At 36.6% G+C, this 27781-nt stretch overlaps 1 protein-coding gene across 8 annotated transcripts in view; it reads right to left on the bottom strand.

The window, feature by feature from the left end:
• The window catches only part of LOC131678295 (peroxisomal acyl-coenzyme A oxidase 3), a 58634-nt gene extending 35958 nt beyond the window's left edge, over positions 1 to 22676 (bottom strand). For 2 of the 8 annotated variants that reach the window (XM_058958341.1, XM_058958344.1), the window contains exon 1: positions 10115 to 10329. The gene's annotated coding sequence lies outside the window, so the exon portion shown is untranslated. The other 6 variants (XM_058958339.1, XM_058958343.1, XM_058958342.1 and 3 more) reach the window with 5 other exon arrangements.
• Positions 22677 to 27781: the final 5105 nt, after the last annotated feature.

Genomic DNA, 27781 nt, shown 5'->3' with positions numbered 1-27781 from the left:
AGAAAAAGCGTTGATTTCTTAGTTCTCAGTCGCGTTGGAAATTTGAGTAAAGTATAAACTTCAAATCGATTCAAAAAAAAATTCGATTTTTTTGGCTCAGTACAATATATAACCCCTTTAGGAAAATTCAGTTTTCCCACCACAATTTAGATATTTTATTAACAGAGCATTAACAATAATACGTCTGTATGTCTATTTTATGGGCCATTTTTTCGCTTTCCCATTGATTTGGTTTGAGATTTCTAGCACTGATGTTGTCCTATGCCTATGCTGAGTCCTGCCACTATCCCATGTATTATGTGTTATCAAAAACATCGCGAAGCATCAAGTTCTAAATGTTCTCAAACGATATAATATCCGAAGCGAGTGATAAGAGTTATAAGAAATGTCTCATCACACTGTTAGGTGGATTAAAAACGTTTTTATAATAAATTTAACAAAGAAACAAAGTCTCAAAGACTACGAAACGATCGGACGGTTGTGGAAAAAGTTGTTAAGCAGAAACCGATTGATGCTCTGAAGGTAGATAGAATATTAATTTTTACTAGCATCATTGCTGTTGGATGTCCAATTATATGGAATTTTTTTCTGATATTTTCTTAATGTATCTCAATCAGTTATTTAAAATGTTTGGCCGCTTTACAAGAGTTTTGAGAGATAATTGTGGTTTATTATATACAATAAAGAAGTTTAAAATTTTCTATATAATTCGACAGTCAGAAGTAGTGATGCTATTAAAATTGAAATTTTCTTTAATCTTCAGAGTATCAGTCGGTTTTTGTTTAATAACTTTTTAACAAGCGTCAGATCGTTTCGCGGTTTTCGAAATTTTGCTTCCTTGAAAAATTTTCTGTAAAAATCTTGCATCGATTTATTTTTAGAAGGCAATGGGCGACACTTGGAAGAATTCTTTTGTAAATTCCATACGAAATCTTTTCGATTTTTCCATACGAAATCCCATGTAAACTTTAATTTTTGACAATCCGATTGACATTGAAGTGAATTGATCTCCATGACGTACCCCTTTCTAAAAATTGTTTACCATTCTCCTGCCAGAAAAAAAATAAGATTTTCAAATTGATAAAAACCATAATTTTACAATTAGAACTCTGTTTCTGAGCACTCTCAGTAAGCATCTCAATTCTTGATACTGAAACAATATATAAAGCTAATAATTCAATTTTTTGTCTTTTGACTCAAGTGCCAATACCTTATTTAGGACTGGTGGTATCCAACAGGGGAAAACGATCGGAAATGGTAAATATAAAGATAAATATCCGACAGGTATGTCAGGATAACCAGTTAAACTTTATCCTGCTAAATTCATCCCCTACAATCATCTAATTCATTTTTTTTTCTTCTTTGTGTGTACGCGTTAACCTTTCTTCGACCAACACAGCAGTGGCAGTGCTTCTCATGTTGCGAGTTGCTTGGATACCGTTATAAAAAACAAGTAGGGGAGACCGCGAAAGAAACAAAAAACAATTTTTCGTTTTTATTAGATAGGGTGAAGTGCCTATTTTCACCATACTAAGGAGGGCGCATCACTGATTCATTAATTACTCGGCCTACAAACAATGGAATGCGTACAAATTGGCATCAACAGCTTTGCTTCGTTGTTAAGTACCAAGAAAATATCATACATGCGCTGAAAACAGTGAAATTCTCGTGTTTATGCGCAACGAAAACACGAATCGAGTGCCCCTATTATTGCGCTACCATTTGAATCAATGCGTCAAACAGAGATGGCAGACACTGCTCTAACCAACGGCTTCAAATGGGTAGCGTAATAATAGAAACATAGCGATAATGGGCTCATCACCCTAAATCGACAAAAACTGTAATTCGCTGATCGCTTAGTTTTTAAATTTTTTACTTCTGTTTATGCTTTATCAAATTACGCTCTAGGGCTTAACTTAAGTAAATGATGAAAATGGACAATTGGAACCTTTTCGGAATCCAAGATAGCGACTTCCGGTTAATTCTCGATAACCATAACCGATATGGGTTCTATTCTCGTTTTGCGCTCGTCAACTCTATTCCGAAAATACTCATATTATTGAGATTATAGAGAATTTATCTAAACCGGAAGTCGCCATCTAGGATTACAAAATGGCTCAAGACATCGATTTCCGTCATGCACTCGTCAACCCCATTCCGAAAATACCCAACTCTTATTATACTAACTAAGAATACATATGTTAAATTGTATACAACTTCATGCTGTACTGTACGAATTCAAACTTTTCAAAAAGATTTCGCTCGTAAAAAAAATTTAAGGGTTGTGTACAGGACGGCGACATTTAAAATGTAGTGTGCAATATAATTCGCGGCGTCGGCGGTAAAACATGATGATGAGTTATGTTCTATCAACGACCATGAGGTAAACTTGGGTGGAAAACCCAACTCCTACCAGCAGAAGGTAATGGATTCTTCACATTTCCTTTCGATCATGGCCATACGAGCCTGTCTAGTCCTAGTTTTCTGTATTATGTTTATAACTGATTCGCTCTAGAATACCAATCATTCAATTTCATTGCTTTCGTTTCTCTTAGTCTTAACCCTTTATAAGGCAGTGGCAACTAGGGTGATGAGCCTATTTGTGCCATGTTTCTATATCACCCTACCCATTTGAAGCCGTTGGTTAGAGCAGTGTCTGCCATCTTTGTTCAACGCATTGAGTCAAATGGTAGCGCAACAATAGGGGCACTCGATTCGAGTTTTCATTGTGCTCAAACATGAGAATTTTACTGTTTTCAACGCATTTGTGTTATTATATTGGTTCTTAACAACGAAGCAAAGCGGTTGATGTCAATTTTTACATATTCCATTGATTGTAAGGCAAGAGATTACCGAATTAGTAAGGCACCTTGCTTAGTATGGTGAAAATAGGCTCATCACCCTATATTGCCACATTTTCGTTTCGTTCATAACGAAGAAATATGAAGTGAAAAGTGTTTAAATCTTATGAAATCTACTTGTTAGGAGTCTGGCAACTCTTCTTATTACTTTTTATTGAGATACAGTGAAAAGTGTCAGATTGGTGAAGAGTTTTTTAAAAAAATACGGCAATTTTCTTTTGGATAATAAAATTAGCTCGATTTTGAAAAAAATACTCTAGACCCTATAAGTTGGTGATGCAAATTTGTAAAAACAACTTCTTTTAATCCGAAAATTTGGATCATGAGTGGTAAAAATTGCAAAGAAAAAAATTAAATGAATAAACGAACGTCTGTAATCTGCGGTCTCATTTTTCAACTTATCCTCAGAATCCAGGGGTTATATACTGTTAATCAGGTAACAACCAGTAACTGACCTTACTTTCTTTCTGAATTTTTGATCCAGCCCGATTTGTCTTGATATTTCCACCAATCTCGTAGGAAATACATAAAAAATTACGAAGACTGACGTTTTCTAACGGCAGTACGGGTGGTACCAAGTATATTTTCAAAACATTATTTTATTACGAAATAAATGTAAATATATTCTAAACTAAGTGAAAGAACCGTGTTTCTATTAATATAACATCCATTAATAGCCCCAAACTCTGGGCCTTATAAAGGGTTAAATTTGCCGAAAACAGCCCACAAAATCGAAACAATAATCGAAATATCGCACGTTTACTCTCTTCACGGATATGGTCGGACAAAGCTCGACAAACATGTCAAATGGTTCTAAGTGCACATGAAAGCCTCTCTTTGTTTACTTTCTCTTTCGATTATTACGCCGCCATTATAAAACTTTTCAGTATTGTTTCAGGATATATCGAGAAACACTGATTTCGACAAGTATTTTCTGCGAAGAGTTAAGGAACAAACGTATAAACGGCCGAGTTATTAGCGAAAGAGAAAGTAAACAAAGAGAAACTGTCATTTGCACTTAGGACCATATTTGGCTAGAAAGTATTCATTTTGTCGAGTAGTCGTTAACCACCGGGTTGCCAAACATCAATTGAGTTATTTGATGTCAACGAAACGTGCACATATTTAATGTTTTTCGATATATACGTGGATTAATCTATAAGAAATACAAAAAACAGCGTTATATTTTACGAATACTTCAAACATTTTACATCGTTTGTCATCATATTAAAAGTATACATAGTATTTCCGCACATATATGAAAGCTAAAAAGAACTACTTAGACAGTGCGAAACTATGCATTTATTTAAAAATTTATTTATTGCGTATTCAAACAATTGCTTTGAAACCTACTTTTGTTGAGTCGATAAGGTTTTATTTTGATCTTTTATGAGTACCTAAATAAATCGAAATGAACAAGAGAGTGTGCCGGTGTAAATACACCGAGCTTTAAGGTGTTCCACGAAGCTCAAAACAATCGGCTTTCCAAATTTGCGAACCATCGATTTGTTTTTTGTCAGTTTAAAAACTCTAGTGTCACAAAAAGCAACGCGGTACCAGATTCATCGCAACGGCATGCTGACTAGCACTGACACTGACTACTGAGTGCCGTAACGCTGCGGTTGTGGTGTGCAAAGCAGTACACAACGCACTGTATAATTTAAATATATCTGTCGGCTATTGCTATCGTCTCCGCTCCGACGTTCGACCAGAGAATGAGCTCGCCCGAGCAATGCTGAAAGTGATATATCCGAGGATGACGCCATCGGCAAAATCAATACAGCCAATCAGAGCCATGGAAAGGAGATATCACGAGCGCAGTGGTGGCAGTGATCAAATGCAGCACTCATAGCAGCGCATTGCCAACATTCCTGATTGCTACCCTGTTCTTTGCGGCCTGACGTTCGACGGGAGAATGAACTCGCTCGAGGAATGACATTCTTTAAATAGTCGAGGATGGCGTCATTCGTAGAAGCGTAATGTGCTGGGTGCTCAAATCTGTCATACGAGACGCTATAGGCACGATGTTACTTGTCTGGCAAAAGAGCAATAACTGATTCAAACAGGCACGCGGCACATTTATTTATAACTTTTCGTGTTCGTTGGAGTCACTAAGGTGCTCCCTATTGACGGCTCTGTTGGGGATAGATTGGCTGTTGTATGTGAGTTTTCACGTCTTCCGAGATCTATTCATTTTTGCTTGTTTTTTTCAATAGTGTGCCATTGAAATACAAAAACACTATTGCAATAAAACATAATTTCAGTAAATTCCGAATTGTTTTCTGATAACCAGACGGAAATCTATTCATAAATAATAAAGTTATAAGCGTTCAAAATAGCGAAGCAAAAACGTGACATTGTTTGATTTTAGATTTTAGAATGACACCCTGCCCCAGAGAGTGCCGTGACATTTTCAATGTCAAAAATCGTCGTTTTTTTATTATAACATAACCTAACGCCATATTCGCCATCGGACTGAAAACAATACCCCAAATGACAGAAACAATTAACGTATGGCGTTTTTATTGTTGAATCACAATATGACAAATTGTGGAAAAACAATAATACAGCTTATCAATTTATTGTTCTCGTTTATGCAGTTAGCCAGTTCGATATTGCCCCATCGACTCTCAACAACTAATTGAACTCAATTCAGTTATTTATTCGGCAGCACTGCAGACGAATTTGCTGCCTCTTCTTTCAACCGAAGCACCGTGTACAGAAAAAACCAGGTTCGGTTTTCTGAACCCGAACCGAAACCGCTACTGAGAATACATCAACACAAGTTGAAATTCGTACACACATGTAAACGGTGCTGAGTGACTCGGTTTGTTTTTCGAAACTGAGACTCGGTTGAGGTTTTGATTTCCTTTACCGTGTGAACGAAATCAAAACCGAACACGATGCGCATCACTCGTTTACACGTGTTGAGATTTTGAGAACCGTACCGGTGAATTTACGTACCGGTTGGTTTTCTTAACCACCTCTGAACAGAACCTCTGTGCTTACTATCGAGACATCAATTGACATAAGCCAGTTATTTAGCGTTCACACGTGTGACTTTTTGGATTTTAGTGTTTAACTAGCGCCAATTTGCTGCTGGTTTAGATTTATCTAACTAGCATCAAATTGGTGTTAGTTACTGGCGAGGAGAATCCAATACACTAAAAAACAATACTTTATGCTAGGTCTTGTGTCCTTATGCACACAAAATTTGATCTTTTCCGAAATTTTCTGGTTTGGGAATTTTGCATAAAATGCATAAAACTCCCCGGTTCAAGGTATATTAGGGTGGGACAAAATTATCGTTATCACAAAACAAAGCTTTTTGGATTCCATTTGGCAGTCCAAATAACTTTGGGGTCGATTGCTTATGACCCGGCGTAGTGCATTGCGTTTGAAATTTGTATGGTAATTTGCATGGGAAAATCTCCTATTTTTCATTTTCAATTGCAGAGAACCCAGTTTTTCCTACAGTATTCAACTAAACAAAAGTATTTGCTCAACAACTTTGCCGAACAAAGTATGGTTCTAGAATGTCTCTGAACAAAGTTATTGCTGGTCAAAGTTCGACGGTTCAAATTAAGTGGCAGAAATCATTTATTTTAACATTGCCGGTGTATCAATGGCAGGCAGATATCAAGCTGAAATAACTTCGCAGTCTTTTGTTTTACTGAATTGGTATATTCGGGTAATTGTTTTGAAAGCATTAACCCAATTTCATAGCCGTAGTTACATGATGAAAGGGCCAGAGAGATGGTATGGCGGAGGGGATGGTGGATATAATACACACAAACAGAAAAAGAGTCTCGTACTGAAATTACATAAATATTGTCGAGTTGGTTTGTTTAGGTGAATAATACGAATGAGCGTAATGTCGATGTCTAGGATGCTCTTTTCAATGCAGTTTGATCACTTGAATGTGGCTGAATGAAGCGTGAAACTAATTCCCGATTTTTACAAGAAATTTACAAGAAACCCAATTTAATAGCAAAATTCGTTGCGGTAGATCGAACAGTATCGAAAAGATCGTCCTATTATATCATAACGTTTTTGAATAATTGACCTAAACATACTAACTCGATAATATTTCCTACGAAACTTTACTTGGTTTTGTTCGTATAACCCCCCCCACCCCCCTCTCCCTTTACACCGCGAACACTTTCGTCATCTAACAACGTCTCTGAAATTAAGCAAATGCTTTTGAATATTTCATCTGAACGTACAACTTCAGAAAAGCGGCGATGTTATTTCGCTATGAAATCTACCTTACATTGGTACACCGGCAGTGTTATCATAAAACTGAGATTTTACCTTTAAATCGAATCATCGAACCTTTAACAGCTATAAAAAATTTCAGGAACATTTTAGTACCATACTTCCCTTAGCAATGTTTTTAGGCATATCCATTGCAGATTTCTCGAATTCTGACGGAACGATACTCGGCCGTGACAGGAATATCGAAACTTTGCCCCGATAAGTTTCGGGTGGAGGTAAATAGTTTGAAGCAGGCAAATGATATTGCTAGCTACGGGCCTTTTACGAAGGAGTATATGTACCAGTTGCGCAGGTTGAAGTTGATGGGGTCGCTTCCGACTCGAGTTTGAACTGCGCGGTTCTGCTGACACAGTGGTTTGAATGTTTTAAGACCCCATGTTTCAACCAATAAAGATACTGAACTGCAAACGATACATCGGTCACAGCTGCCAGGAAGAGGACTTATGTCAACTCAGACTCTTAGCGGATGAGTTTCGCCAAGGTTCGGCTACCTTTTCGCCTTTTTGCGCCGCGGGTCTTGAACTGAAATAATTGCAAACAAGTGGAACACATAGCCACCAATTGTAGAAATAAGGTTCGTTGTGGGAAATGTGGTGGGAATCATGTGGATGATGCCTGTGCAAGAGAGAACGAAAATGTCTTTGCTGTATGGGAAATCTACATGATCTCCCAACATGCCCTGCGTACAAACAGCGTGTGGAGAAACTTAAGCATTCCCTCCAGGGACGCTCGAAACGATCTTTTGGAGAAATGTTAAAGATAGCTACGCCATCGGTCTTTCCGAATATCCATACTAACTTGTCTACTGGCGAAGGCGACTCTGGTGAACCCCAGGAGGGAACATCTGATGCGCTTAGAAGCAATAGAAAAAGGAGGAACATTTCCTCCTCTAAGCTTCGTTCTAAAGTACAGAATGTGTCTATTCAAGGACGCTCTTAAATGCATCTTAATCAGCTTTTTCCCCGTAGTTAAAATATTCTTGATACAGAGCATATATTTCTCCTTTGAGGAAAAAAAATTGGGAGAAAATTGTTTAAAACATCGCATCGCATAACGAGTACAAAACCCAAATTAGTTATGGAATTTGCGTTGCGACTTCATTTCATCAGAATCAGATTCGTAGCTTTCGCCAAATTTATTCTCAACTTCTGAAAAATATAGTATAGTACATATTGCATTGGCTTGCTAAACCACATCAAGTGGCGATTTCATTAATTCTCATCTGCTTAATCGGAACTCCTTTTCTTGTGGGACATTCCACATGACTAGAGGGTTTGCTCAGAAATACAAATTGTGATTTCGTTTTTTGGAGCTAGCGTCAATCCGGAGCTAGCTTAGTCCTGTCACTAAGTTAGTGTCGGATTCTGATAAGACGAAGTCGAAACGCAAATTCCATAACTAAGCAGTTGAAAGTTTGGCTGCTGGGAACTGTGGAAAATTGAAAAAATGGGCGAACCATTTTATTTCATAAAAGACATAATACCTAACTGTGATCAAGTTTGATTTTTGTGTTTCGAATTCACCTCATCAGTATCTAGCACCAATGTGGGGCCTGTTAGAGTTCGTTTTCGCTTTCTCATCAGCAAATTTCTGAGGCAGACCCTTCATTAACAACCAGATCAAAATAGTGGAGCAAGGTATTTTCAATGCCAAAGCGGTGATAATTCATGATAGCTACCCACTTAGGATACCCCTAGTAGCTGGAGCGACTGATCGTTATCAATTTACATATCATCAAGTTGAAGATATCGCCGTATATTTAGATAGACGGACTATTCGCACAATTTTGGAGCTAAAGCCATGAACACGGTTGGAGAATCAAATATCGCGCTAATATTATAATTATAAAAATACCTGAACCAAAAAGCTTTAACAGACTGGAATCAGTATGCAGCGCACTGTTCACAACTCATCTTTTTCTGCAATAAGAGTAGTCTTCGCAAAATTGATTCTAAATCACCGCAGAGTTGATTACAAATTACACATTATTAGATCCAAAATTAGCAACAGCTTGCCATCCAGCACTCCGACGGATATAAATATTTAGGGAATACCTCCAGGGAAGAACCGATTATCACTTTTCTCAAGCACTTAAAGTTCACTTCAAAGGTCATGGGAGCAGGGCAAATTACGAATTGAGGATTAGCACTGAAATAGCTTCGTCGTTTTCGTCTCTTTTTTGCAACACTCGAGCCAGTACCAGCAAGGGATCAAAAAGCCGGAAGCAACAAGAATCGATATCGCCACTTTTCTCGGCTGCACACCATCACGTACACCATCTCATATTAATTATGAATGAATGTTTTTCTTCGTGCTGACTTTTTACTCTTTAGTTCAGAACACTGGAAAAGCAAGAAACACGACTAATCAATTACAAAAAAAAATTTTGAATAAACACACAATTCATGCTCTTCCTCCGCGCGCATTATTGCTACACACACTCCCACGAACCATGCACAGAGGGTGGAAAATTTTGGTCATGCGCTTTAGACCATGGTAATATCTCGTAGTGAGACCGCACACATTTCCCGAAAAACCACTTGTAACCCGGGCACACTATAAATCTTCCATCCTGGTGACCAATACGATGTATTACTCATAACACCCGGAAGTCATACAAACTTATCAACACTCCGACGCTAGGCACCACTTGAAAACTAATTATCGCACATTGCTTATTTGATAAAAAATCTACTTCAAATTTTTGCACATTTACACACACCGAAGAAAACACGTTTTCCAACTTCAATTCTAAAATTCTTTTTCTCTAATTAACCTTAGCGAAAGGTGGCACCTTTCATCACTCAATGGGTGGAGTTGAATTAGATGAGAGTCAATTGCGGGACAATGATGGTTATTAGCAATCAGTCGTCTTAACCACGTGTGTCTTCGTTCGTCGACAGACACTCAAGTGGCCAGCACTTGGTATCAATTTCACCCAGGCCAAATACCTCGTCAACCGCACAGACACCTACCCGGGAAAACAGCAGTGATGATTTTGTTGGGATGACACTCAAATAACAACACTGATCTAGTGACCGACGCCGGGCAACTGACTGAACTGGCTGTGCCAGGAAAGAAAGCTTTGAGCAGGCTGAAAAGTTGGCAGAGGAAAAAAAATACTTGGGTTTATTCTATCGGCAGCAGAGCGTGGCAGGAACCGCGAATAGCAGACGGAGGTGTGCGATGCAATGCTCTCGTCAGGCACTGGCGCGTTAGAAGTTGGCGGTGCGGCGGTTTTATCTGGATAGTGTTGCCAATAGTTTTGCCGGTGCCGCCGGGAAACGATTCAATAGAATGGTAATAATTTGATTCAATTAGGTTTTACACCAACCGACATAACCCCACAAAACGAGCCGGATGAACTTCGTTTAACAATTCTCGGTGGTTTGTTTACATGGAAGTTACGTGTGTTCGAATGTAACAGATGAGCAACCGTTGCGCTCGCACTCACGCATCTGGCAAAGTAAACAAACCACCGAGAATTGTCAAACATGAACTTCATTCATTATGAGTTCATTCGTGTCGTCATCTTGTAGAACTCAATGCACAGGTACCGTAAACCGGGGTGACATTGATCATTTTTCGAAGTAATCATTACATATTTTTAGACGCAACACATTTTTTTTCGAGTTTAATATTTTTAAACCATGTACTGATGCATGGAGAACAAGATTGTATGGTTTTACCTAAAATTTCCCGTTTATGTTAAATAGATGTTAATTAGTATTATACAAAGTATTTCAATGTACTGTACAATTCGAGTAACCAAAATTCGTATAATTTGGGTCCAACTAGAATAAAAGACTCTGAAAACTTTTAAAGCTGCTAAAATTGTTTTGTTTCAGTTTTATCAATGTACAAAAAGTTTCATCCATTTTAACACGTTGGAATATTGAACAATAAAAAAAGTTGCGAATTTTAGCTTAAAATAATTTGAAATTATTGCCAACTAGTTTCACAAAAAATGTATTAAAAATAAACAAACTCTTAAAACTAAATTTAGCATATCCCAATCTAAAGGAAAATAAAAACTCGCTTGTAATTTATTACTCTTGCTCAAATCAGAGATTCATTTGTTTTATAAAAAATAGACACTTTACGAAGCTTCGTAAAAATCAGGTGAAGTCAAATTTCAGTTTTTTGTAGTTTTTGTACCCAAAAACCGAACAATATTCTCAAAAAGTATAACAAATCAGTATTTTATAAGTTTAGAGTAAAAATCAATTCAAATTAAAATGATTCGGTAGACTATTCTGATTTAATAAGCGATCTACGAAAAAAGTTTCGAGTGATCAAAGTCACCCCGATGATCAAAGTCACCCCGGTTTACGGTAAATCCGCGTAAATGAAAACCGCGTAAATTTCAAAATCCGCCTAAATGAAGACCGCGTAAACTTCAAAATCCGCGTGAAAAAACCGCGCAAAAAATACTGCGTAAAAAACCTGAGTGTACTTATATCTTTTTGATAATAGAAGGTAAAGTTGTGATGTGTTAGAAACAAATGTTTGCATTCAGAAACTCTAAAATTCACCTAAAGATTGTTAGTAAAAAAAATGAAAACTGAAAAAGCTATATGATAAAAAATTTGGTTTTTCGTTAATTGATTTTTAGTAATATGTTTAAATTACTTTTACGGTGGATAATATAAAATATGTAGTTTTATTCTCTCAATGAAATTTTGCATTTTACAAGATTTTTATATTATTTTAAATAGCGGATAGAGGGTTCTAAATTTATTATGATCTGTAAATTAACTTTTTAATGGTTAGACACAGAATTTCACAGTCTTTCAGAAAGCTGATGAAATTAAATTAAAAAACAAACTTTGTCGAAAAGGAGTTTTATGTCTTGTACATATCATTTTACTAGAAATAGACAGTTTCTTAAAAAAACGGTTTTATTATTCGTTAAGATCACCTTAGAAATGATTTCAGATATTTGAAAAGAGAACAATTTGTTTAAATATACCGCACCTCTAGCTACTTTCGTTTGAAAGTTATATATGTACATTTTGCTAGAAATAAACGATTTTTGAGTAAATATTCCAAGATATAGAAAAATATCGTGATTGCCATCTTCAGTATTGTACACTTGAAAACTTTTTTAAACTTCTTAAATATCGTAGATAGCGCTTCGATCATCGGTCTATTTCGTATGACTTAGTAGTTATTCTATATTTTTTTTAATAAAACTAGCGAAAGTTTCAATTGTAATACGTTTTTTTTTTTCAAATAATTTCCAATATCTTTGAGAAGATATGAGATAAGAAAAAATCTGCAGAAAATTTAGAATAGGACGTGAGTAACATTGAAAGCCTCTCTTTGTTTACTTTCTCTTTCGATTATTACGACGTCACTATAACACTTTGTACAAATTTTCTAGTACATATCGCAAGCTGATGGTTTTTACTAGACTATTATGCAAAGAGTTGAGTACTAAATGTCGAAATGACCGAGTAATGAACAGAAAGCAAAGGCCCCAAATAGAATATCTCATTGTTACTTACGTCCTATTTTCTCCAGAAATATGCGTTAAGGGGTTACATATATTGAGCTCGGCCAAAAAATCGAAAAAAAAATTCTATCTTAAAGATTGGGTTCTTAAGAATGTAATCCCAAATTTTGATAGAGATCGGAGCAGTAGACGCAAAGTTACAGCGATTTTCATCGTCGCTTATACTTGAAACTTTATAGGGGTGGGGGAGTAAGGGTTCCAGTGTAAAAATATCAGTTTTTGTCATTTTTTTTAGAAAGATGTGTGAAGCGAATTGATCGAAGCTTTTGTACATTATACTACATCATATTAATAACATTCTGTAATTTTTTCATGCGAAAATATCTACAAGCGACTTGTTGATGAAGCTTTTTGTGGAACGTCTCTGGAAAAACACGATTAGCGGTATTATCTGCCATTCACTACTCGACCGATTTATTTCAAATTTTGCATACACATACTACGTAAAAAATGCCTAATCCCTACGTTGAGTTTTTGGGATAACTTTTCAATTAAGGGGGCTTTTTACTCATAAAATGGCGAAATTTTTCTTGAAAAACAGCGATTCCGCCATTTTATTAGTAAAAAAACCACCCTAATTGAAAAATTATCTCAAGAAGTCAACGTAGGGGTTAAGCATTTTTACATAAAATGTATATTCAAAGTTTGAAATAAATTGGTTAAGTAATTTTTGAATGGCAGTTAACACCGCAAATTGTGTTTTTCCAGAGACGTTCCACAAAAAGCATCATCACCAAGTCGCTTGTAGATATTTTTGCATAAAAAATTACAGAATGTTATTAAAATGATATAGTATAATGAACAAAAGTTTCGATCAATTCCCTTCACCCATCTTTCTAAAAAAAAATTAACAAAAAACTGATTTTTTACGGTGAAACCCTTCCCCCCCTTAAACGCGATTATCTCGAAATCATTTTTTTCAAAAACGTATTTGCGGTGACTATGATTGTTGAAAAAGTTTTCAACCATTTTCAAAACTTTTTTTTAATTGTTCTTAATTTAACCGACGTGTCCTTGAACGATTCCATGTTACCGTCAAAATTTTTGTATCGATGTTATGAATTTTTTAATAATGATTTTCAGATGAAAATAGTGTTTTTATTTGGAAAAATCGTCCTCGTTTCCAAAAAAAGATTTTTTTTAAATAATCGTTCAAGGACACCACACATACCTATGCTAATGGATTTTGTTTAGTTTTATGCTTTCAGTTGAGCTGTTGGACTGAAATGTCACGAAAAATTTCTTTGAAAGAAAACGCGTTTTGCGGAAATTGCTATAACTTCGACAATTATTATTATTTTTAAATGTTCTCAAGTGGATTTTGCAAATTGAACACAACTACGTTAGAAGTATAACTAGTATTTCATGAGTATATGGCTACATACCTTTACGAAAATTCAAACTTTTCCCTTTTTTCCTACATCTCAACATATATAACCCCTTAATGAAGGTTGTGTATTTTAATAATTGGAATAGCTTCATCGAAACTCGTAGGAATGAAATTGGAAAACACATTTAAAAAAAATCATCCAAATGTAACGCGCTATGACTTCTAATGTACTAAAATAAAGACAATTCAGCAAAGATAATCACGAAAACAATCTCAACAACTTTGCTGAAAATTTCAGCTCACATCTTCAACAAAAATATTTACAAGAAATATCCCACTTCTAGCCGGATTAATCACTTAAAGTTGGATTTTTTTGATTCGAACTTGATTTCGTCAGTAACTAGCACCAGCTTCTCGGGACATCACGCGTAACGTGACAGTTGCTTTCAGCGTCATGTTTGTCGCGTTACTGTTTGAATATAGTGTCTAACTAGTGCCAGTTGATGCCAGTTACTGACGAGATGATTTCGAAACACAAAAGTACAACTTACTTCGAGTTAATGCACAAATTGGTTTAATCCAATTCTTCCCTATTGATAAAAAATATTAGAGAATTGGCTTTTAAGGGGTTAGCCTTTGTAATCGATCATTATAGGAATATACCGATCAATGATTAATTCATTTAGAACTTATTAAGATAATGACTTTGTGTCTTCAGCAAAGTTTTAGTTAATATTTTTACAAACTAAATTGTTGAAGACATTATATATGTATCCTTCGTAGTCTTCAAGACGTGGATCATTTTATATGGAAGGCCCCTTAAAGTATGTTTTTTCATGCTAACTTTTTAGCCATTTTCCTACGTTCTTGGAATTTTCCATTAAGTTGTTTGTGGCATCGAAACACGTATTTTTGCGGAACAAAATAATTTCCTATCTGATATTTAAACTTTTGCGAGCTATGTAGAATTACTTCCACCTTAACCCTTTCATGCCCAACTTTTGGTTTGAAAACTATTTTTACTTGAAAACGTGATCCCAGAAACACGAAAAACCTCTTTTCATAAAGATAAGTGCTTCCCTTGCAGTGCTACAAGCTGCTCAATTTTTACCTTTCAATGCTCAATAAAATTCTCCTAGAATATTTACAATAATCCAATTGCATGGAAAACGAAGCAAAAGACAGTCTTAATTGATAAATTTTATCAGTTTTTAATACTATTGCATCATATCGAAGATATATGAAAAATTCATTTTCCGTCGTCAATGTAAACTGTCTCTGGCAGCACTGCTCCATCAGAATCCAATCAAACTAATTGCAATAACTTTAGTTACAGAGCTGATCCTTGTAACTGTGAATACTCAAATGAAAGGCAACAGTACCATTTATTAGCCTTACTTATCTTTATGAGCAAATATTTCCTCAATCAAAAGTTATAGCTGTTTAAAAACGTTGTTGTCCACAAACAACATGGGCATGAATGGGTTAAGTAACCCATTAAGAAGTTAGCAACATGATAAGATATTGAACGTACTATCTTTTTACTTTCATAGAGAGGCTTAATTGTTTGTCGAACCGAGACTCCCCGAGAATTATGCTCAAAACAAAATGTCATCGCGGTGGTATAAAAGTATAGCAAGCAGCTTCATCTTTTCATGATAAATTACAGCCTATTTATTTTGCATTATTAGAAGGGCACCTCACAATTCTATTAATTACTCGGCCTACAATCGATGGATTGCATATAAATTGGCATCAGCATCTTTGCTTCGTTCTTAAGAACCAAACACAAAAGGCCCGAAAAGTGAAAACGGTGAAATGCTCGTGTTTGGAACCACCGAAAACTAGAATCGAGTGCCGCAATTATCGCCTTACCCTTTGAGTCAATGCATTGAACAAAGATAGTAGACGCTGCTCTAACCACCGGCTTCAAAGTGGTATGGATTCATCGATAATATGGAACATTATTTATTTATTATTTTTTTAGCGAAAATTTAAAAAAGAAACTATTTATTTCATTTTTACGTTCAAATTGAGGTGATTGAAGTTACCTTTAATTTTTTTTTCGAGAGTTGGAGCTCTAGAGCTAGGTTCTCGGAAGGGCTCCCCGTCAGAATCCCATGGGGTGTTATCCTAGTTACGAAATCGCGGATGTAGGTATGCGTGGATGATCGCGAAAGGCTCGATCGTTTGTATGGTAACGTTTTTGTCGCTTGTCCTAGCGTGTACGTAACTTCGTGTGTATAAATTATTTCATATAACCGTGTAGCCATTCGCAAGTTCTTGAATGATCGCGTGTGGACCTTGAATATGATACTTGAGTTTTAGTGGACGGTTCAGATGCTAGAAGTTATCTAGTGAATATGAGTCCTATTTTTAAAATTGGTCCAACTGAAGGCATGAGTCTAGACTACTAGAATCGAGGGTAGAGATATCCGGATGTGACCGACTTACGATTGCGCGATCGTTGTGTTAATGCGTGAAACCGCGTCTGTAAATTCATAGGTGCTTAAACGTTCATTTAAATACCAGGGTGTTGTAATGTTGACGAGATAGTAGAAGTAACTACAATTCAAAAAAATCTGAAATTATCGTTGACGTAATTCCAAACTTGCCACAATCTAATGAACCGTAATTGTCGAAATGACGAAATAAAACCGCGTTCTGTTTAATTTTAAATGCAAGATGTACTTTCCATACGCAGTGCCATAAACTTCACTCTTCAACATTTTAAACAAACGCCACATGTGGCGTAAAATTACGTGACTCGCATAATTCGACATGTAAAATAAAAATCAAACGTAAATCTATGTCGTTTTTGATGCTCGTATATGTCATGGTCAGGAGAAGTAATTTTACACGATTTTTTCTAAGTATGTATGTATGAATGATTGAAATTGCATGTTTGCATTTGTGACCAGGTTTGTGTTATCACGAAGGCTACAAGCGTCTGTACGTTTAGAATGAGAGAGATTGTGAGTGTATATGGTAGAATAGGCAATTTATTGATTTGAGTTTTTGATGAGTGTTATTATGAATCTAATTAAGGATATAGTAATAAAATAAATTTTCAGAAAAATTATGACTGCTTGACTGAAATACTGCTTTTGTAGTTCAATTATATCTCAATGATATTGTATTTGAAATCGTTATTGAGAATGTCATTAACTTTCGTTCTAATTATGTAGTAAACTGTCGTACTACAGAACATAAATAGAATAGAAACTTCGAGGAAACTCTTTCAACTGGAGACAGATTTCCATATTTTCGAAAAGATTTATGCTTGAAATATTGCAAAGTTCTACAAACTTCGATGGAGTTAGTCAGAGTTTACTGAAGAACCATGTCCGTCGGCGAAGTTTTTCGAACTCCAAATTTGGGAAAATATGGTGGGCTTAAAAGAGAATATGAAAACTTCAGAGAAATTATGTTTACTTTTGAAATGTATTGCAAACTTCATTGCTTCCGAACAGTAGTACAAAGCTCAAATGAGCGTTAGGCGATTTTTTCGGATATTTCGCAAATTTCGAAATATTTTTAAACATTTCAACCATCAAGTAAGTTTTGCAAGCTTCATAAAAACATTACCATTTACGAAATTCAATAAAGTTTTGCATACTTCAGCAAAAATCGTGAAACTAGTGGAAAGTTCTGCAAACTTCAAGGAAATTCGAAAAATAGTGCAGATATTCTGCGATTTTTGTGGGTTGTGAACCTCGGAAAATTATGGCGAATTGTTACTTCTAAGCAAATTTGTGAACTTTAGAGACGACTAACAATCTTCAAGAGAATTTTTAAACTGCAAGGCAGCACTGCAAATTTCAGAGAAGGTCTGTAATTGCAGGGAAATTCTGTCCAAGAAAGTATGCCAACATAGCCGAAGATCTGTAAACTTTGTTTACTTCGTGCGGACTTCTACTAATTTCAGGGATGGTCGGCGAACTTTAGGAAACTGTAAGTACCTTATCTTGCTGCACTTCAGAAAAGTTTTGCGAAATACTAGTGAACTTCAGAAAATTTCAGCAAGCTTCAAGGAAGTCTAGTTATTTCTCGAGCAGTGAAAAATCTATAGATGTTTTGCTACCTTCAGAAAAGTTCTGAAAATTTTAGCGTAGGTTTACGCAAAAAATGTAAATTCCATTCTATTCAGTTCGTCGAGATTGGAAAAAGCCTTTATATGTGTGTGTGTTTGTGTCAAAAATGTCACTTATTTTTCTCAGATGGCTGGACCAATTTTCACAAACGTACAGGGTCCGACACCTCTCCGGATTTGACCCAAAGACTCCGGTTTTTGGAGCCGATCTCCGGGCCTCCGAGTTTTACACCAATTTCTCCGGGTCTAGTGAGACGATGAATTATTTTAACTGAAATTGCTTCTTTTAAACGAATTCTTCTGGTGTAAATGTTGGCTGCACCTGCAGCGGTCATTAACTGTTGACCAGAGAGAAAAGCTTCGTTCCTTTGTTGGAACCTCCCTAGCGACTGTGATGATGAATAATCGAATTTGCGCCCAGCAAAAATTCCGTTGCCCCTCTACTGACTGCTTCACTGTACTTCTCCTGTTAGCTGAGGCAATCCTTGTTCGGCTTATCCTCCACAGCGAGAGTGGCCGTGGCTTTTGGATTTTTTGGCGTTAGCCGGGGAAGTTGAAAGTTCACACATATATGAATCGACAAAATGGTTTACAAGCGCGAAAAATTGATAGCCTAATTAGAAAAGCTTAGAACAGTGATGTGCATTATGTTTTGCCAAAATAAAAGCACTAAACGGTGAATATGAGTCAATTTTGGTGATTGATATCTTGACGAGTTACAAAAAGACTGCAAGAGTTTATAGACTTAAATTCAGCAGATAGGTCTGGTTTCAACGTACACTCGTGCTTCTATACAAGCCTATCCCAGGTCAGTAAAAATCTCCGGGTGAAAGCCTCGCCGGAGGAGGCAACCCCAGAGCTTAGAAAAATTAGGTAATACTTTCAAGGAAATATTTAAGAGATGGCACTGCTTCAGTGGTGGCTATGGTGAATTTAAATGTATGGGAAAGATATTAAAACTTGGGATTTTGGAGAAACTATAATATTGTGGTTGTAAAATGAATACACATTTGATGCAGAAAAAATATGGGAACAGTTTGTAGAAGTTTATTTAGATACTTACTTGAAAATTTTCATATAAAATCTTAAAAAACTGTTTGCGTCCATACATTTTACTCATTGGTTTCCACCAAGAAAAGTTAAAACTCTTTCTCCCACAACTCTCTGTTTCACTCGTTTTGACAGCAGACTCCCTGCTCATCGCATTCGGAATGTTTTCTTTTAGAATTTAAGCGCAAATGTAACAACCGATTCGAAAACCGATTCATTCAGGATGGGTTGTTGCCTTCGGTTGGAATTCCATCATAAATCAGCCCATATTCCAAATCTCATTACGAATGTAATTTACTGGGATGAGGATATTTGATGGTACGGACATCTATGTGTCGTCATAAAGAAGCTCTAGTTTCATGTATATTGCCGCAAGATGTTTAAAATATGGAAAAGCGCACCCTATCATATAACGTAAGCAGAAACGACATAAACTACTCAATTGACCTCTCTGCGTGAACGAATGAAATGTTTGGTTCGTTTCCCTCGTCATTCGTTTTCCCGACACAGCGCATTCAGGTTCGGATATGTTCGGTTTCAGAAGCAAACTGAATTTTGTTTCTGTGCTAGCTCTGAGAGGGAATATTGACCAAAAATACACCAGATATAGATTGCGCAGTTCAGATATAGATTACGCAGTTATGCTAGAAAATGAAGATGCCAACTTCTGCCCTCAAACTGTCCACATATTAACAAATGAATGCTTTGGTTGATGAAGGAATTTATTTTGCCTCTGCACTCAAGCATTCGATTCTGCATGAACTTTCAGTCATTTCGAAAGTTAATGGATGAGGGAGGCGGTGACTCAGAATGTTGGTTTCTGGTAGCTGGCGCACTGGCATCAGTCAATACAAGCAGAAATAGGTAACTGATTTTGAATTTTCGCAGCACTGGGCAACCCTAATCCGACACTCGAAGTGTAACCAACTCCAGGCCGTTCTTGTAGCTGGCGCACTGGCATCAGCTGTCTATAAATTAGGTGAAGGACAGTTTGGAGTATTGTTTACAAGCGTATAAAACTATTTTGCCAAAAATGAACACAAAATGATGATATGTGATGCATTTCAAAAAAAAAGTGCTTTATGATTATCTGGAGAATCACAACCAGCGATTGATCGCGAGCTCGAACATCTTAAAGTTAAGAAAATTTTGTTAATTGCACCATAATTCGTAACGATGGAACTGATAGCATCACAAAACGCTATGGAGGTGGTCATCCAAAGACTGCAACGTTACCCGAGATGGTTCAAAAAGTAAAGAAGCGACTAGAGCGAAATCCACGACGGTGCCAATCAAATGGCTAATGAGCTTAAAATATCGGACCGCAGCTTTCGGCGCGTATTGAAAAATGAACTCAAGGTGAAGCCTTGCAAGTTCCAAAAAGCTCATAATCTCATACCAAAGCAACAACAAATTAGAGTTGAAAGAGCGAAGGACTTGTACCGCTTGGCCGAAAGCGGTCAAATTCCGAAGGTGCTTTCTGATGAAAAACAATCAAATTGAGCAATTCGTAAACTCTCAAAGCGATACAGTTTATTTGAATCGCTTTGCAAATGCAAAAAATAATTAGAGGGATTGTGCCTAAGACGGATATCTTAAGGTCAAACAGCAAATTCGACGCATCCATTGATGCATTACTCGCAAATTGCACGTAAACCGCGATTTGAGATCATGTGGCACCAATATAGTAACTTATACTAATAAAATTTAAAACAGGAATATGTTTAAAATGGTCGTGAAAAAAGGCACAAAACCGTTGTTTCAAAAGTTGTACAGGAAGGATGGACACTTGGCGTGGGAAAGATGAATAGGCAGCACTAGAAAAGATGGACTTAGGATAAGAGCAGAGTGAGACGCTTCTCGGCAATAAATTCTGTTTTTCTGTTAAAAAGTAGCCCAATGGCTGGGTTGCCATTATTTTTTCGAAGAAAATCTGGCAGTTCAACAAAAAATGTCTGGCAACATCTGTTATTGGACAGCGACTCAAAGTCATAGAAATTTGACATTTGTTTTGATCTTCATAGAACGTATATTGATCGATTTTTGTTTGGAAAAATATGACCTAGATTACCATGATTTAAAATTCAACAACTTTTAAAATTCTAAAGGTTTTTGTCTTTTTATTGGAAACTTAAAAAAACTATCTCAGAAAAATCTGGCATAATGTTATCCCCGCTGGGGTGAAACGTAGAATTCAAAATATCTGGAAAAATCTGGCAAAATTTAAAAGATCTGGTGAAATGTCTGGCTTCAACAAATGTCTGTTCGGTTGGGAAAAATCTTGAAGATTCCAGATAAATCTGAAACATTGGCATCGCTGCCCATGGGTATGACGGCATTCTGTTTTGTATTCACGTAAGAAATATGTCCATCTTTTCGTCCGTTATTCCTACCATGACAAATTTTAAAAACTGTGTGTACATTCAGAAATATTTGGTAAAATTTCCGTGTTTTCGCCAACCAAGCGTTGAATACCGACTACTTCATGCTCATTTAGAAATATTTCCCGAGATTAACGATTGTCAGGTTTAAAACATTATTTTCTACTATCAAAAAATTATATCTATTACCATACCGTCGAAAAAACAAATAGTTTTACTGAAATATATGATATTTCGCATACTTCATTATTGCAGCATCTTTCAGAAGCATTTGAAATCTTTTAGAAATGTTAGCGTATCATTACTTTTTTATTGAATTTGGCAGTTTGGGAGATACGCAAGGTGTCCATCTTACCCACAGTGTCCGCCTTTGCCGACTTTTACCTATCATCCTTTTCTAAACAATAACTGTTCTCATCTCTCGTATAAACTTTGCACGAGATTACACTCAATTTTTGGTTTGATGAGTCAAGAAGATTTCATTTAGTTGGTATGACATACTTGTGAAGTACACACGTGATCTACAAAATGTCCCCTAAACCAAATAATAAAATATTTCGATGAGTTTGGTTCCTTCTCATTATTATCGAATGATATAATGCACAAGCTTTTTATCCTAATCGATTCAAATCATCCGAATTTCACTAATAATTTGCATAAAACTATCATCTGTCAATAACATCATCCCAAACCCTTTGGCAGCACTGTAACGCACATATCCAGAGCAGCACACACATGAACCAACCAGAATCACATTTCACTCTTCTCACTGCTTCTGGCCCGCTCCTAGCACTCTCCCAGACCCGTGATCAGACCGGTCGAAAAACGATAGTCTTAATTAAAAACATACGAAAAAGCTGATAATTAAAACAAAAAAAATCAACACACTCTGCCTGTGGTAAGCCGGAAAACGTTTCACATAAAAAAGCCGGTTCTGATGATTTTCTCCGAATGCCAGACACTGATACTATTGTACGATATGAAACACGCTGCCGCAGATCTAGCTAGCAGAATAAGCACAGGTACACACCTTTCTGTATGCGGGGACGACAGAACGCGATACCCATGTGAACGGGCGGAACGCACAGCTCAAACTAACCGGACGAATACACAAATAGCGACATAAACGCCACAAAGCATGTTCTGCCTGCCTGGAAAGAGCCAACCACGGCAGAATCCAAAGGGGGCATAAGTATACGTACGCTGGTGCATGCTAGATGGATAAGCGAATGATAATACAAACACAGAACAGCATAAGTGACAGAGTTGAATCGAATTACCGGCTATCTGAGATAGCTGTGTTGGTGATGCATACGTCAAAAGATATACAACGTGAAGCGATCGAAGCGGTATCTAGTGTCGAACATTTTTGCTCATACCGCTTTGTGCGTTATATCTTGGTCAATATATGTAAAAAAAAATAAAAAATGTGCTCAAGACACAATCACGGTGATATTTAAAACACTTAACAATAATTGCTCCTAACGATTAAGGACCGATTTCTTCACCCTAGCTTAATTTAAAATTGCCTAATATGGAGATTACTACAAACAACCGAAAGATATCTGCTTTTACGGAAAACTCGACTCAATCAAGTTTCCCGTTTTTTGTTGACAACACTAAAAAGTGCGTATGAGACGCAAAACTTCAAATATACTAAATTTATGTTAAAAACTACCAATAAGAACAAGTAAACTGTTGGTACTATCCTCATCACGTTTAAAATGAGAATCAAATATCCCTCTCGCGCGATTTTGAATCATACCAATATAATTTAAAATTATTCTTGTAATTTTGAGTACGATACAATTCGTGCCATATAAATCGTACGATTTAAATCGCAGGATTTAACTAGTATGATTTAGGTTGCACATTTAAAAATGTGATTTAAATATCTCTCGAGCGATTTAAATCGTACGATGCAAGTCATGCGATTTAAATTTAAATTCTAATCGCACGATTTAAATCGCGCACTTTGTATGGTGCGATTTAAAGCGTACCATTCATGCGGCACGAATCGTATCGTACTCAAACTTGCAAGAAACATTTAAAATTATATTGGTACTATTTAACCCTCAAAAAGGCAAGCTAAAATTGTGACTTCAAGAAGCATCGCTCCTAAGGCCCAATGAAACCAAAAGCCTCTTTTTTGTCGTTAATCAGTGAGAGAATCGAGAGCCCGCAAACACTCGATCATTTGTATTTCAAATTACAAGTTCATTGAAACTAGGGAACTATAAATAGCCGAGCCTCTGAGACCCCTTGCCTTTTTAAGGTTTAAAAGCGGGAGAGAGATATTAAAAACACATTTTGAAACGTGCAACCTAAATCGTACGATTTAAATCCTGTGATCTAAAACGTGTGATTTGAGTAGTACGATTTAAATCTAGCGATTCAAATCGTACGATTTAAATCGTGCGATTTTAATCGTACGACTTAAATCGTAAAATTTAGATCGCAGTATTTAAATCGTGCGATTTAGTTTGTACGTTTTAAAATGAGATTTAAGTATCTCTCTCGCGCGTTTTAAATGGTAGAGTAGAATGGGGACAAATAGGTACAATAGGTATAGAGCATTATATTTACTATGTTATTGCAGAGGTCGCTCATCTTGTTTGAATTGGATACATGGTAGAGAACATCACTGACGACTGTCATTTCAGCTGTTACCGTGGATCAGCTGAATTAATCATTGTTCCGCGAAATCGTATTGTTTTTTCTATCATAAAAATTAATACTGAAGACGAGTTTTGTGTTGGTTTTCAGATATTTTTGTTTTTGAAAAAAATACGGACGTCAGTATGAAACATACGCTTGGGGGCACGAAAGGTCAGCCGTTTGGGGGCACTATAGGTTCCTACTGATCGTGTCACAGCTAAGCAACCATGTGAGCCGGAATGAACAATTTCAATTCCACACTCTGACGACGAAGAGAACACCAAAGAAGTCATTCGCAAGTACAAAGCCAGACGCATCTGCATTTCCTTTCGCGGTTTTATGATTGTTCAATCATTTGCCCTTCTCATTTTCTTACCTGAATGACGTTAATTTATTTTTTAAATAATCTGCAGTATTAATACTCTTCAAATAAAAGTTGAACCGGTGATTTTCTAGGCGTGTACTTTGTTTAATTCAACCTCTAATCAAAAGTGACCTATCGTGCCTCCAGATTTTAAAAACATTCAAATCGCACGATTTGGATCGCAGGTTTAAAATCTTACGTTTTTGGTTGAACGTTTTAAAGTGTGATTTAAATATCTCTCGTGCGTTTTAAATCACACCAATATTATTAAAAATTATTCTTACGATTTTGAGTACGCTAAAATTTAATCACACGATTTAAGTCGTACGATTTAAATCGCGAGATTTAAATCGCACGACTTAAATCGCACAACTTTAATCGCACGATTCAAATCGCTCAATTTAAGTCGTACGACTTAAATCGCGACGATTTAGGATGCAGGATTTAAATCGCACGATTTAAGTTGCAAGTTTTAAAAATGCGATTTAAATATCTCTCGCGCATTTTAAATCGCAGGGGAATGTGATAATGATAATTTTTTGTCAATTGAAAAAATGCGTTAAAAAAAATTACTGAAAACGCAAAAATATGAATGAGAATTATTAGGATTCATAAAGAAAAGGGTATTTATTCGTTTCAACTACCATCAACGACATTTTGAACATCATTCTTCATCAGAAGCACAATACATATGTGTATGTGAAAAACTGGTTCGAATATTACGCACTGCTATTGCACTAACGGATCGAATTCAATTTAAATGAGTGAGTTTCAGGCAGCCCATTTTTGACTAAAGCTTAAGAGAAGTCAGGCAGAAGTCCACGCTCATACGTAGTCAGAGGAGAGAGTCAAAAGGGTAACCTCGCTCCTCTACCAAATTTTCTGAAAAAAATATAAAAAATCGATAGTTTTGTGTATTGCGCATAACCTGGAAAATGTTCGAACAAATTGATGTGAAAATAATGTAGAATAAATTTGATAGAAGACCGAGCATTGGCAAAATCAGATGTGTTCCTGGCCGCCTGATCGATTGTTTAGAGCCAATTCCTAGTCCTACCAGTAGTGTATGCTCCAAATTTGAGCTAAATCGACCAAGATCAAGTACCGGACAAAGCCACAAAAGATAACCTGAATAGTGGTCGCAGTGGAAAAGTTTCCCCTAACAAAAAAGGACCGGACTAACGTGCTTGAAGGTTGTGTGGGACTTTTTGATAGTTTACATGATCAAAGCCAATCTGGTCGTGTATTCGCCGCTAGGTGGCATTATATACACAGAAGACAGAAAGTTGGTGTCTTCCACAAAGTTGTATGAAATGCTTTTGGAGTAATTCATCTGAAGCAGTCAATGAGCTATCTATCTTTAGTCATCCTCTAGGGGAGATATGTGAAGACTCTATCTTGAGCCAGCAAAGCTGTCAAATTTTTGAGCCAGCCTTCTTGTAAATCGACAGCCGTTTTTTTAGCTCGATGCAAACGAAAACTTTTAGCTTGCTTGCGACATCTCGGACAGAGAGATCGGGGTTCCGCTTGAAACAGCTCCAGTCTTCGTGGCTGTCGACAAACGTTTTCCGGACGCTTTTATTACGTTGGTGACAGTTGATTTGGCCTAATTCTAAAACAAGACGTGACAATCGGCTTCGTATTTGGTCGGTGTTAAGTCAGACCGGACTAAATCGCAAAACATCAAAAAATGAGATAACGATAACACCGGATAAAGAATTTCTTCAGCTACATTCGACTTTTGCCAGATTTAAAATTTGCAACCGAAAACAAAAATTATTATAAAAAACAATTTCCAATTATAACGTAGAGGATGCTGCGATTCAAACTTTAAACCCGTTTTTCTCGAAATCAATATTTTGTCACTTAGTCCGGTCTGACTTAACACCGACCATTTTTCCTTCGGTATTCTTGTTTTCTCACATTTTCACCCTGCCGTAATCTTCCGAACAGTGTTGCTATTTTTATTAATTAAAATGGAGTGTTATTAATTTATTTTATGCCGGCATTATTTTGTATCTTAAATCCACTATATTGATGAAGGGCACCGTTTTTCCATGTCATGGGTGTTTAATAAGGTTTGATGAAGCCATTTTTTGAAAAAAATTAGATTATGGTGTGGTTCATGTCTTATTTTTGTTAAAGATAATCAACCACATATACGGTAAATGCATGATAAATACTTGTTTCACTTTGCCGCACATTTTCTGTTCAATTTAGTCATTTTTACTTTTTTAACCACAATAATTTTATTTGTCAAAAGTAATGATAATTTTTCCCTATAAATATAGCTACACTTCCAAACATCACCTCGCTATCTCTGCAGTAACATTGCGTACGATGCAAAAAGTCAGAATCAACCAATCAGGAGCTGGACCATGGAAACACCGTTCCGTACGGTCTAAACAGCGCGCGTTCTTGATTTTTACACGGTGTTTCGGCGTGTTTTTCGCGATCGCCGCGATACAAAACGCTACGAATCAGTGAGTAAGGTTATATTGCAGTTGTGAACAGTGAAAGTTTCACGAAAATCGGTGAAGAAACGGCTGAAATAAGTGAATTTTAATCTACTATCGCGGCAAAATAATCAAAACAAACAGCCATCGCTGTGGCTGCCAGTGCGGTTTTATTCACTGGCTGTGCCGGTTGCAAGTGTGACTGGGACGGTGGGCTGAATGCAAGTTTTTTCGAGTTTGGAAAATTGACGAAAAGTTTTAAAAAAAAGAAAATATTTTTTTCTTGCATTGATCTGCCGAAGAGAGTGGTACAGTATGATTCAGTGCGAATTGGACGCCACAGTGCGTGCCAAAAGTATTGGAACGGCGAAAAAAGGAAAAAGATGCAAAATATTTTTGCGCGTTTAATTCATTCAAGGCAACGTAGAAGCGTAAAAAAGGTAGTTGCCATTCTGTTGGCTTACAGTGTGTCCCAAAATTGTGGAACACTCCAGAAAAGCCGACGTTGAAGGGGCAAATAAGGTAAGATCTATCCTTTTCTTCGCCTTTTTGTCCATTTGGGAGGCGGTATCGGGTAACCGTGCCAAATAGTAGTTTCCAACGCCTGGTGGTGTAAGCCAAGATGGCAGCCGCGTGTAACGGTGACCCGGGAGGATCAAGTAGAAAAAAATTGCATGGACCCGACAAACTCGGCGAATTGACTTTCCTGCTACTGACAGGTAAAGACGGTGTACCTTTGCCAAGAAACCCGTTCATTATTGGAAAATCGGTTGAAGTTGTCGCTGGAGGTCC

The sequence above is a fragment of the Topomyia yanbarensis genome, chromosome 2 (assembly GCF_030247195.1).
Source record: "Topomyia yanbarensis strain Yona2022 chromosome 2, ASM3024719v1, whole genome shotgun sequence".
Classification (NCBI taxonomy): Eukaryota; Metazoa; Arthropoda; class Insecta; order Diptera; family Culicidae; genus Topomyia; species Topomyia yanbarensis.
The sequence above is the reverse complement of the archived record's forward strand: the minus strand, read 5'-3'. Positions and strand labels throughout refer to the sequence as shown.